The sequence below is a fragment of the Sapajus apella genome, unplaced genomic scaffold (assembly GCF_009761245.1).
Source record: "Sapajus apella isolate SASKATOON/1434 unplaced genomic scaffold, GSC_monkey_1.0 scaffold27, whole genome shotgun sequence".
Lineage (NCBI taxonomy): Eukaryota > Metazoa > Chordata > Mammalia > Primates > Cebidae > Sapajus > Sapajus apella.
In genome coordinates this window covers 2506243-2520065 of record NW_022436967.1, presented here as the reverse complement: position 1 = coordinate 2520065, position 13823 = coordinate 2506243, and positions in this window count along the sequence as shown.

Sequence of the window (13823 nt, the reverse complement as noted above, 5' to 3'; positions counted from 1 at the left end):
AACATGGAATCTCTCTGGTTTGAATGCCTCTGACACTGTGAGTAGGATTTCTAAGATTGTAACCTTTTCTCTCAAAGATATTTCACTTGTGTGAATAGAAAGTTCATTTATTAGAACACAGTAGAATAAGAATTTCCTTTGTAGCCAAATTATATCAAGCTTTCAGGACTTAGCCTCTTTCTAAATTATTCCATATTCTTTAAACTTTTTCTGAAAACCTATTTATTGGGTTTTAATTGCACTTAAAGTTTCCAATGTTAGGCAATTGGCATGGGTTAAGATAGTTTTAATTTTAGCACAGGCCTTGATATTTAATTACTTCAAAATAAGCTTAACATTCTAGTAATCAACTGATAAAATCCACAAATAAAAGCTGGCTACTTGGAGTGTCGGAAAAGGAAATTTTTAGGCAGAGAAAACAACATCTGAAGATATTAGGCAGAAAAAATGGCTTGGGTTACTGGAAAACCAAAACAAATCTTATGTAGTAAGATAATATTTATAAAGACAATGAATTTTAAAATATGGTGGAGCCGTATCATAAAGTCTATCAAAAAGCTCTGAAACTATTTTAAATTTATATCAACTTCTAGAGCTTCTATAACAAAGTACCAAAAACTAGGCAGCTTAAAGCCACAGAAGTTTATTTTTTTACAGTTCTGGAGGCTAAAAATCCAAAAGTAAAATGTCAATGGGATTCATTCTTTCAGGATCAGAGGAAAAGAGAATTTATTCCATATCTCTCTTCATTTTTGGTGATAACCCCAAATCCTTGGCGTTCACATGTTCACTTGGCTATTTTCCTAGTGTATCTGCACATCTAAATTTCACTCTTCTTACAAGAACACTTGTCATATTGGGTTAGGAGTACAACCTACTCCATTATGACCTCATCTCGACCCAGATTTCAAAGAACTCACATTTAATCCTTCGATTTAGTACCTATTACTGAAAATATAATGTTGTAGATTTTCATTTTCTGATTATTCAATTAAACACTAATCAAGCTACTGGTCTGGAAGAACTTTGCAGACAGAATGAAAGACTGAACTATACAGTTTAAGAATATGCAGAGTATCAGGGTGGGGCTGTTCCAATCAGGCAAACCTTCAAAAGCAGAAAGTTTTCTCCAGATAGGAGTAAAAGAGGGAGTAAGAGATTCAAAGCATGAGGGGGATTCAGTGTGTCACTGTTGACTTTGAAATGGAAAGGGCCGCATGTAAGGACTGGAGATTGGTTTCTCAGAGCTGAGAGTTACCCTGGGCAACAGCTACAATTAAGCAGGTACCTCAAGTTGTACAACCACACGAAAATGAATTCTGCCAAACTTAATAAGCCTGGAAGAATTCAAAAGTGAAGTTATCAGGTCTTGGGCTTCACTTTGATAGGAAACTTTTTATTACTTATTCAAATCTCTATTCCTTATTGGTGTGTTCAGATTTTCTCTTCATGATTCAATCTTGGGAGATTCTAGTGTTGAAAAGTGTATCCAGTTCTTTTAAGTTATCCAATTTTCTTGGCATAAATTTGTTCATAGTAGCCTCTTATGATCTTTTGTATTTCTATGGGGCAATTGTAATATCTTAATTTTTTTCTTTTGTTTTATCTATTTGAGCCTACTCTCCTTTTTTTAAGTCTGGCTAAAGGTTTCTTGATTTTATATTTTTAAAATCCAGCTTTCTGTTTTGTTGCTCTTTTGTATTATTTCTGTTCTGTATTTTGTTTAGTCCTATTCAGATCATTAGCATTTCTTTCCTTCTACTAATTTTGGATTTAGTTTGTTCTTGTTTTTCTAGTTCCTTGAGGTGCAACAATAGGTTGTTTCTTTGAGATCTTCTTTTTTGATAAACACATTTTTTGCTATAACTTCTCATCTGAGGATTGCTTGGGCTGCATGTATTGTTTTGGTATGTTGTGTTTCCATTTTCCTTTTTCTCTAGAATTTTTCTAATCTCCCATTTTAATATTTTTATTATTTTATTTTTATTTTTTATGAAACAGAGCTCTATCACCCAGCCCATATTGCAGTGGCATGATCTTGGCTCACTCCAACTTCCACCTCACAGGTTCAAGCAATTCTCATGCCTCAGCTTCCTGAGTAGCTGGGACTATAGGTGCCTGCCACCACACCCAGCTAATTTTTTATATTTTAAATAGAGAAGGGGTTTTTACCATGTTGGCCATCCTGGCTTCTGTGATCCCCTCACCTTGGCCTCCCAAATTGTTGGGATGACAGGCATAAGCCACCACTTGACTCTAATCTCCCTTTTAATTTCTTCATTGACCCATTGGTTGTTCAAGACCAAAACTATAAAAGTGGAAGAGGAAAGCATAAACTTCATGGCATTGGTCGGGACAAGACAGTACTGCAAAAGCACAGTTGATAGAAGTAAAACTTGACAAATGATATTATATCAAACTAAAAACCAACTGCACAACAAAGGAAACAATCAATAGAGTGAAGAGACAACCTGCAGAATAGGAGAAAATATTTGCAAACTATACATAAGACAACGAGTTACTATCCAAAATATATAAGCAACAAAACAACTCTATAGCAAAATATAAATAATAACAAGAACATTAATAAATAATCTGATGAAAAAATAGGAAAAATACTTGAATAGGCATTTCTGAAAGAAAACATACAGAGATAAGAAAAAACGCTCAGCATCACTAATCAGCAAGGAATTACAAATCAAAACCAAAATGAGAGATCGCCTCACGCCAGTTAGAATGGCTACTATCCAAAAGAGAAAAATTTGTCCAAATGTGGTGGCTCATGCCTGTAACCCCAGCACTTTGGGAGGCCTAGGCGAGTGGATTACCTAACATCAGGAGTCCAAGATCAGCCTGTCCAACATGGTAAAACCTCGTCTGTACTAAAAATACAAAAATTAGCTGGATGTGGTGGCAGGTGCCTGTAAACACAGCTACTCAGGAGGCTGAGTCAGGAGAATCATCGCTTGAACCTGGTAGGCAGAGGTTGCAGTGAACCAAGATCAGGCCATTGCACTCCAGCCTGGAAGACAGGAGTGAAACTGCAACTCAAAAAAAAAAAAAAAAAAAAAATTTAAAGCGTTATCAAAATATCATATTATACCCCATATATATGTACAATTGTTATGGTTCCATTCAAAATAAAGCAAAACTTCAAAAAAATAATGAGCCCAGAAGAAGATTCTTCTGTAAACCTATAAAACAAAATATGGTCTTACAAACACTGATTTTTGCTGATAACTTGAGCAGAGAATCCAGCCCACCATGCTGGATTTCTGACTTATGAAACTGTAAGCTAATACATGAGTGTTTTATTGAACCACTAAGTTTTTGGTCATTTGTTAAACAACAATAAACGAATACAATTGTGGCCTTTGTGTTTGCTTTGTCTTTTTGTGTGGCTATTCCTCCTCACAAGATGCATAGCAGCAGTGCCAAGAAAGGAAACATGTTTTAGTTTCCGTTTTGTTCCTTTCTCTTGTCCAATTATGCTCTAACAACTTCTTACAAATTTCTACTCTATAAGATTTTAATGTGCTACATGGTATGTAATATATGGTATTTACACAATTGTTTTTCTCATTTTTCTCTTAAAACTAAAAAATAGCATTTTTAGCCACCTTTTTCAGAAAAACAGGTAATTCTTGAAACTACTTTCTCTTTTCATAAATGCTAAAAACTCATTATGCAAAGATAATACATTTCTGTTAAATAAAACTCTTACGTGAAAGTAAGATTTATATTTTTCTAAATGTAAACTTGAAACTTGATGATTTTCTTTCATACACTCAAGCCCAAGCAGTAATGCAAACACTCCAATTTACTTTTGCAACTGATTTCTCAGAAGATCTATTTCCTTTTTATGATATTTCCTATAGGGCCTCACGAAGATCTATTAAACTGGTCCACGAGTAGAAATACATCTGCTAAGCGGGCCAGTTTCCACAGCCATCCTTCTTCAAAGTCTCAGCTGAATCAGGTCTATTACTTTTTAAAGCACTCCTTCAACTCACCTTTCAGCTCACACACCCCGTTGGGCACTTTTCCTCTACTAATCCACTGAATTCCCATGTGTAGCAGACTTAAGTGCACTTTTTCCAGGTGTATACCCCATTTTTAAAACATTCTCAAGTAAACTGTACTTTGATTAATAAAGTAAAGCACTTTTGTAGCATCGTGCATGATTTTTGTGTTTCACATCAACAACTTCTGCTACCAGCACTTCTTGGTGAAGAAGGCATTGTGACTACCTCAGGATGATTTGTTGTTTAAAAAGATATAAAACCTCTCATGAAGCTACGTGTTGTAGGTCACGATCATCAGACATGTCAGTACAGTTCTTCTACAACAGACTCTGATTGTAGGTAACGGGAAAAACATTTAAAACATCTTGCCTTTGCCTAATTCAGGTCATTATTTTAAACAGAGAAAAAAAAATACATCTGGGATTTCACAATCATTCACAATCTTACAAATGCTACAGCATGACATTTACTGAGAATATCTCAGGATGCATCAATCTGATGAAGCTGTTGTTTTTTAGATAATGACACAAGGCTTATTCACTATCTTGTGGCATGATACTAATATGTTTATTATCATACTGCCTGAGAGTAAAACAGTTTCAAATCCTCACACTGCATCTTATATTTATAATTTTACATGCTGACATTAGGTTCTCGCAAACCCTGTGACTTTGCCTTCTCTGGGCAATGTCAATAACTTTTACTGCTAAATAACATGCATCTTGACACTTTTCACTAATGTGACTTTTTAAAATGAAAACATGATTTAGTTTTCTTTGTGATTTCAATATCCATTTAAAATAATTAGCTCTTTTTAGTGTCAAAAAACAGTGATTTTTTTATGAAGAATTTTTTCAATCTTAGTGAAACTTCCTAAAATTTTTTAGTTTGTTTTGCACAGAGGACACACAAAGAAATAGGAAACTTAAATGCCGAGCCCAGCAAAAGCCCATGAAGAAGGAGCTTTCATTGTGACAGCAGGCTTCCTTCATCACGTCTCTTGTTCCACTTGTGAAATAACTCACAAGATTATAACTATCAGCAACTTTTCTAGAATTATTTATTGGTTCAGACCTAGAACCCTTCTTTATCTCTCAAACCTCACCTTCAAGACCACTACCCTGGCTGGGTGTGGTGGCTCACGCTTGTAAATTTGGGAGGCTGAAGCAGGAGGGTCACTTGAAGCTAGGAGTTCAAGACCAGCCTGGGCAACACAGAAAGACCCTGTCTCTACAAAAAAATAATAATAAGTAAATATCAAAAATTAGCAGAGCATGGTGGTGCAACACCTGTAGTCCTACCTACTCAAGAGGCTGAGGCAAGAGGATTGCTTGATCCCAAGAGTGTGGGGCTGCAATGAGTCATGATCACGCCACTGCCCTCCAGCCAGTGCAACAGAGCAAGACCTTATATTTAAAATACAATAAACAAAAACAAAAACAAAATAAATACTACACTGGACTCTCAGACATTTTTATTAAAAAAAATCTAATAAAATAAAAAACAGAGCGTATGATAAATAAGTAAAAAAATGTTAAATGTAAAATATAGAAACTTCACAAAACCATTTACTTCCAACATATACAATCAAGATTATACAATGTTTACAGCAATAACAAAGTGTAAATGAGGAAAGCTATTCACTCTTGTAATTTTCCTAAGTCAATTGATAGTGCATAAGAGGAGGACAGGGTGAATGATTTGGGAGGGAGAGTCTGATGACATCAGTCTCCTCTCCTCCTCTCTGTCTTATTAACCCCTAACAATTACACAGTCTCACCCATGTGTCCCCAAAAACTGTGAACAAACACAACCACATTAGTACAGTTCTTTTGCACACTGCTGTATAAAAATGAATAAACCTAACAATAGGACTCTTCCATTACTGTCCATTACCATGAATGCATGAAGTACAAAAGCAATTTTTTTGTATTATAATTATGTATACTACCTAAAACAACATCTCATCTAATCCAGAAACCCAAATTAGGAAACTTTATTGTGTATCTACATTGATTAATATTAATTACTTATTATAGCATCTTTTATTAATAATATTTATGTTATTTGGTTTTAGTTTAAATATGAATGTTTGCTCATATCATTTTAGTGCTGAAATATAGATATAAGCCATAAAAACTTTAGGTGTAAAACAATCCCTTTTATGAATTGTCCAGTAACTATACATAATGATTTAGAGCCAAGACACATAAGCCTCTAATCACATTGACAATAATGATGGGAAACTCATATCTTTATAGATTGTATTCCACAAATCAAGTAAGAGGAAAGAACGGTTATATTAGATCAGCAGCTTCATCAAGATTGTTTCCACTTCAATGTATGCTATTCCTGAGTTTCAGCGGTACAAGCAGACCTTCAATAGCAGAACCTCCTTTATTATTTTTGTCATACATTCTTGTTTTTTTCTTCTTTCTTACCACTTGGAAAGTTATTCAGACATTTTATGAGATAAGTTTTTATGAAACTCTATACTGTACATATCATTACAACTAAATCTTATTTTACTGTCCTTCTCGAAAAGTGAAGCCACAAACTGTCACTAGATTAATCAAATCACAGCAATGCTCCCTATTGAAGTGAAGCTATAGTTGAGCTGAGGATATCAAAACTTCACTAAATCACCATACAGATACAGTAGCACAAATATCAAGGCAGAATTTATTTGTAGTTGTAAACTCCAACTCCATCTTCTACACTAGTCATCTTGTCCATTACTAGATAGTTTTCAAGGTCATGGTGGTGGTGAATAACGTTCTGAATCTTCCAAATGTTCTTACTACTGACAGAGACTCAGTTTTGTGGATGTAATGAAGCTGAAATAAAATAACATGCAAATCAATATGAATAATTGTCAAAGTGATATGCTACAATTAATCAAATCTACTGAAAGTTAAGATTATATCTGTATTTTCATTTGTATTTTCTAAGTTTCTAATATTGAACCAATTATACTATGAGACTTGCTTTAGAAATTATCTTTTTTCTCAATCTGACAGCTCACAGGAATCATGAGGAAAAATTAAAACAAATAAGTGAATATATGTATAATTATTGAAATCAACCCCCAAAATGACAGATCAACAGATCGTACCCTCTAAGAAAGAGAACCAAACATGGATTTTGTAAAGATCCACAAGTGATTATGAAGCATAGAGCTGAAAATCTCTAAACCAATAATGTAAACATTTAAATCTCATCTGCATACAATTAGCAAATATGCTACACTCATGGTAATTTTGTCAGAGTTAGTGGTGGCTATGATGAGTCATTCATTCATTCATTCTTTCAGGAATTCATGCATGAAATTGTTATTAAATGACTATTGCATACATTATATTCTAGGAAATGGAAATGCAAGAATTAATTAGGCATGGTTCCAACACTCAAGGAGTTCACTGTGCTATAGAAGCAAAGAACATTAAAAAAATATAATGCAATGCGGCAAGTACAATGACAGAAGTATTGGAATGCAAAAATATAAAAATTCAGTATGATAAATTCAATCACAGGCTATACTAAGGGACTAGAGAGGAAGGATGTTTAAATGTGTTTGAGATGTTATGGTAGAAAGACATGACACTTAAGTCTTGAAATAGGGTTTACACTTCAGAAGAAGCTATAGCAAATGCAAAAGCATAGAAGAGTAGGAGCTGGATATTATTGAATGGTACAGAGTTGCTTACAAATTGTAAAAGGTAAGTCTGGAAATATAAGGCCTTGGACATCAAGCTGGAGAGTTTCAACTTCACTGACTAGGCCATGATTACAATTTGAATAACGCAAAAGGAAATAAAAATCAAAAGAGAAAACATAGTAAAAAAAGTAAAGAAAAACAGTAGAAATGAAAAAAGATCAGAGAAACCCTGTAAGACTGACAATTTTATAGTTTTGCAAATAAGATTAGAAAATAATATCTTTATTTTTATCATTGTTTTCAAAACTGAGAAGCCATTTTGAGCTATAGTAGTATAAAATCATGTAAAAACAGGATAGTTCAATAAATTGAACACCTTTAGTTTTATGCACAATTGTGACATTGTTCTTTTTGTTCTCTTCTGTCTAAGGACAAGTAAAAACTTCATCAGGGTTTTAGGAATCACTTGGGAGATTTGGAAACTTTTAAATCTGGGACAAAATTAAATTTTATTTTTATCAAATCAATTCTGTCATAGTGAAAGGAAATGTGGTGGGGGACAAGATTACTTCTTTTTTCACAAATTGTTAAGATTGCATTTGGGTCAAGTTTCCTATTCTAAAATTTTTAACTGCTTTTAGCCAGAAGGTATAATTTCAAGTATCAACTTTTAGAACCAAATTGTTTGCATCAGGTTCATTAATTTACCATCTTCTTCACAGGGGCAAATCTTCTATTTTCAAATCATTAACAGTGTAATGGCAATCACATCAAAAGGTACTTTTTTAGAAAAATGAAACTACTCACTATGCATTAGCGGGCTTACAATGTTCTGTTTAGTGCATAAGAATAAATATATTTGTATAAAAAATCAAAACTAGCCCTAACTTCTTTCCCTGTAAATCAGAATAAGTAGGAGAGATTATTGTTTTTACCCTCTATAGATTTTTAAAACTATGTTAGCAAGTTTATTTAATGGGATATCACTTACTATTTTCTGATGCTACTAAACAAAAAATGAATCCCTGGTTTTTATGCTGTAGTGTTGAATAACCTTTGACTGTTCTATGTGGTTCTTTTCCACAGACCTAATTACTTAAGGAGAGTAGAGTGTAAGAAGTGAAGGTTAATATGTAATGTCACAGTTTTGTGCTTCTTAAAAATTGTCCAAAGTAAGGGACAGTATAAAATTATAAACAACCTATGTGGAATTGATAATAGAGATAATTGTTCTAAATATAAAGTGCTTTGATTTATATCAACCTCTTATGAATAATAAATACTTTATTAGAAGTTTTCTACCTGATTAATGAATATAATATAAAATAGCTAGTATAAGGAAAATTAGCATAGTCAATATGACTGAAATCTTAATAAGATATACGGTTAATCTCTGTTTTAGCTCACATTTGACTTTTTCAATATTTCACAATTAAAACTATGTAAGGAAAATATTTCAAAGAAAATCTTAACATTATTAGTCTATTTTTTTTCTAGTTACAAATAGGGCAGATTTTTCCTGATTGCAAAATAGTATGAACTTTAGCATCCATGAAAATGGATTACATTCACACGTTTGAATGATATTTTACTTACAGTTAATTATAAAACACATAGCTCAGTAAAAAGTGAAGTAAAAATTTCTGATGATCTCAGTTCTAGATTTTGCAACACATTCTTTGATCTTCAAATTAGCTGTTAGAAATATGACTTCTCTATATATTTTATGTCTTAATTATTTTATTTAATAGTTTATAGCTCTATATTTATTTCTATTTATTAATAATATAAACTGTAAAAATTCAGTCAAGCAAATCTCTCATTCACAGGAATAAAGTATTTTATAATATTGGCTATACGTAACCACGAGCGGAGAGAGGAAATATTTTTCGACCATTTCTCATAATTTCTCTGGCTAAGAATGAGAAATAGCTCATCAATTGCCAGTGAGTTATAACATCCAAATTTGCCAAAGAGATCTTGGTGGAGAGTTAGGGTCAAATGATCCCTCTTCCTTTTCAGAAATGTACTTAAGATGACTTGGTTTCTTTTTTTCTTTAATTTGCACTAAACCTTTAGGAATAATTATTACCCTAGTCAACTACTCAACTCCATAATCTCAAGTAATATAAATATTTACATATCATTTATAAGTATTAATATTTTAGAAATTAAATATAACATTATATATTACATTAAATAGTGTTTGTAGGTATACAGGTATTATATAACATATAGATACATATGTATTTAATATGATTAAACTTTTATGCTTTGTAATAATGTGTATTAAAAATTGGATTAAAATGATAATGACTAATTTTTAAATAAAATGTGTGTATTTTAGTATCAGGGATAACTCTTCAAGTTCCCCAATTAAAATATAATTATGTGGTTAAATATTGAAAGTTGAACAAAAGTAAATCATATCTGCAAACTATAATTAGTGCAACCACAAAACAAATTGTCCTTAGCTTGGGTTGCTGTAAAAAAAATTACCATATACTAGGTGCCTAAAATACCATATACTAGCGACATTTGTTTCTCATAGTCTAGATCCTGGGGAGCTCATGATGGACAGGCTGATTCAGTAACTGGTGAAAGCCCTCTTCCTTGCTTGCAGATAGCTGTCTTCTGTGTCCTCATATAGTGGACAAAGAGAAAGTTCTGGTCTCCTACAGAGACACTAATCCCATCATGAAGTCACTATCATGAAGTCACTGTCCTTATGATCTAACATTAATTTAATTACCTCCCAAAGGCCCCACTTCCATATATCCTCACATTGGGGAAAGGATTCAACATATAAATTTGGGGAGGATACAAACATTTAGTCCATAATGAGAATCTTCAGACAAATTTAATCTAATCATATGGTTTTCTTTCACTGGAAAAGCTGAGTTGCTCAAAGATAAAAAATAAATTATATAAACTAGGATTTCATTATTTTTCTTGGAGAGTTTTAAATTAACAACAAAAAAGTACCCTATGGCACTGAATATATTCAAAATCTAGCAGTTTGATATTTGCATTAGTGAGAATTTCCAGATCAAATTTCTCAGATGAATTAAAATTCTGACTGGTAAAGTGGAAAACCAAGAAAAATATGCATTTAAATTTGAAGTGATCATGGTAGATATTTCAGTGATACACATTGTAAAAATATTCACTTCACATGTTGGGAGTTTTTTACATGTAATTTTTTTTTTAGAATCAGTATTCATGTGTGATTCTTTGGTCATAACACTCAGTGACAAAAAGCAGGTTAACATATTTGACCATAATAATAATTTACAAAAGCAGACTCCTTAAAATAATGGTGGGTTATTTTGCAACAGGGCAAAAATGAATATTCACATCTTTTCTACTAAATCCTGCGCATCGTAAAACTTTTTATATTAGCCTACTTGCTAAACAAGGAAATATGGAAAACAATGAAGAAAAGAAAGAAAAGCCAGATGAGGCTGAACTGAAAGAAGAATTTAAGAATTTGACAATTCAGGACCTTTGGAATCACTACAGAGGACATAGAAATTGGGAAGGGAGAGATTTTTGAGGAATGTTGTTGTTATAATAAATAAGATTAGTATTCACTGAGAGATTTAATTGCAAATGAAATTTCATTTAAATTATTTTGACTATAAATGTGAATCTGTGCAGAATTAATCCATGCAATAAAAATCCATGCTGGAAAACGGTTTCTTTGGAAATAATTTCCATCTTCTACTTCCCCACTTTGGGACCAAAGGTGTTATAGTCACCATTATTTCTGATTTAAAATGTTTTTTGAATAACATGAAAAGATGGTTCTGAAGAGCACGAAAAAGCCAAACAGATAGTGTAAAAAATATTCTGATGTTGGATTTGCAAATTTGGGAATAATTGAGTATTAGAAATTGCATATACTAGCTACAAAGTAAAAACTACACACAGTATAATAAAAACATTTTTTAAAATTGTGGTCATCTAAAACAATCCTGCTAAAAACACAAAATGAAAATTAGTTTTTACCAACTTTAAGGACCCCTATATTATTTAAAAATTGTAATCATTGCCGGGCGTGGTGGCTCAAGCCTGTAATCCCAGCACTTTGGGAGGCCGAGGCGGGTGGATCATGAGCTCAAGAGATCGAGACCATCCTGGTCAACATGGTGAAACCCCGTCTCTACTAAAAATACAAAAAAAAAAAAAAAAAAAAAAAAAAAATTGTAATCATTTGGGAATAGTGAGCAGAATCAATATCAGGATTTGTTAGATTAGTGCAAAACTAAAAACCAAATAGTCTTAACCTGAGGGATTAGATCGGCTGGTATGAGTTAGTTACATTAAGTAACTTGATAGTGTTTTTTTTTTTTTTTTCAATATTTGCACATTGTGATGAACTGAAGAAAATGATTTTAATTATGGTAAGAATTTGACATGTTGCATAAATGAGCTATTTTTTAAAATGTAAACCTGCAATATTGCTTCCAGAGTTACAAGAACCAGTTACAAGAACTGATGTTCTTGCAGACAATTGCTTCACAGCCATGGACTGTATTTAGGGTAAAACAGCTACTGAATAGGATTGTAATTTCAAGCTATATATCGTTAACTAGAGCAGCAATGTACATGATATACAATAACTAAGCAGGACATCTGTTTGTTTATGGACTCACATAGCAAGTTCAAAAATGCTCAAATGAATACATAGGAACAATTGATGGTAACAGATCTAACCACTACCCAGATCTCCCAGGATTGTTTGGTGCAAAAATTATTGTGGTTTTTGCTGTTGAAAGTAATGGCAAAAACCACAATTACCTTTGCACCAATCTAATGTTTCTGTTGGCAAAGTTAATCACAGCTGAGGAGGAAAAGAAGGCAACTCTAGTGATCCATCAAGCATGTAATAAATAATGAAGTCCACACTCCAAACTCAAAAGCAGACTGAGATAATCAGTGAGGTAAGTACACATGAGAATTTTGGAATCAAAATCTCAACAAGAAAATCCAGGTGAATAGGAATAGGGAAATTCTAGTTTGGATGATCTAAAAACTATAACCGTCTACAGAATACTCTTATATTTGAAAATCTAGAGGTGATGAGGTTTTGACTGTGTTTTAGCAAAAACAAAGTACCTGACTTTTCCTGTGCACACAAGTATCCATGAAATTATCACAAATCCTTGCCTTCTGGAAGAATGGGCTGAAGGCTGATGTTTGTGCTTATTTTCTAGGAAGTTGCACATTTCTAGCCTCAAACTTGAAAGAAATGGACCCAATAAGCCTAACCAAGTCTGACATGGCAGCAAGTACTGAGGAATTAGAAAGAGAAAATGGGCAAACTCCCTGCAGAATCAGAATAGAAGCCTGAAGATCTTGGATTGTTAATAAGAGTCCCCAGTCACTGGTAATAAAAGTGTGATGATAAATTTGTTTTTTGTTTTAAAAAAGTTAGTGTTTGCTGAGTATCTCCCTCTTTATTTTCTTCCTTGATACCTCCTAACAACTCCTCAACCATTTAAAATATATGAATAAATATACATATGATTTCATAAAGCAGATAAGTCACCTGTCTTTATCTGGAATTATAGAGGTAACAATTTTATATCTAAGTGAGGTAATAAATACATAAGAATCTCCGATAGATCAAGTTTTACCCTATAAACAGATCTTATGGAAGTGATTCAGTGAAGCTATTTTCTTAGCCACCTGTATTGGTCAGAGTCCAATCAGGAAGCAAAGCATACTGCACTTTAGACAGGGAAAGTTTAATATAAAGATTTATTAACTTTAACCAGGAATTGAAATAATGAAAAGTTGACTAGTAAGAGGTAAAAAGAATAGTAAAAAGAAATACAAGAATAGCAGATATAAGGGGCAACCACTAATTTTAGGGTTGAGACAGAGTTCTCAAGCAAGATTTTCCTGCCCCCACTCAAGGCTTAAGAAACTTATTAGAGAATGTGCAGCCATAGATAACTAGGTTGTAGGGAAGTTGCTCAGGTGCTGTGAGGGCAAAGCTCTGAGATCCTATGGAAGCCATCCACAGAGAGATGCTATATGTAAGTTCTTGCTAGAAAGCCGTTGGAGTGAGTACTGTGATTGAATGTCATTCTGATGTGAAGCTGCTGAGAAATGAAAGGAGCAGCTGCTGC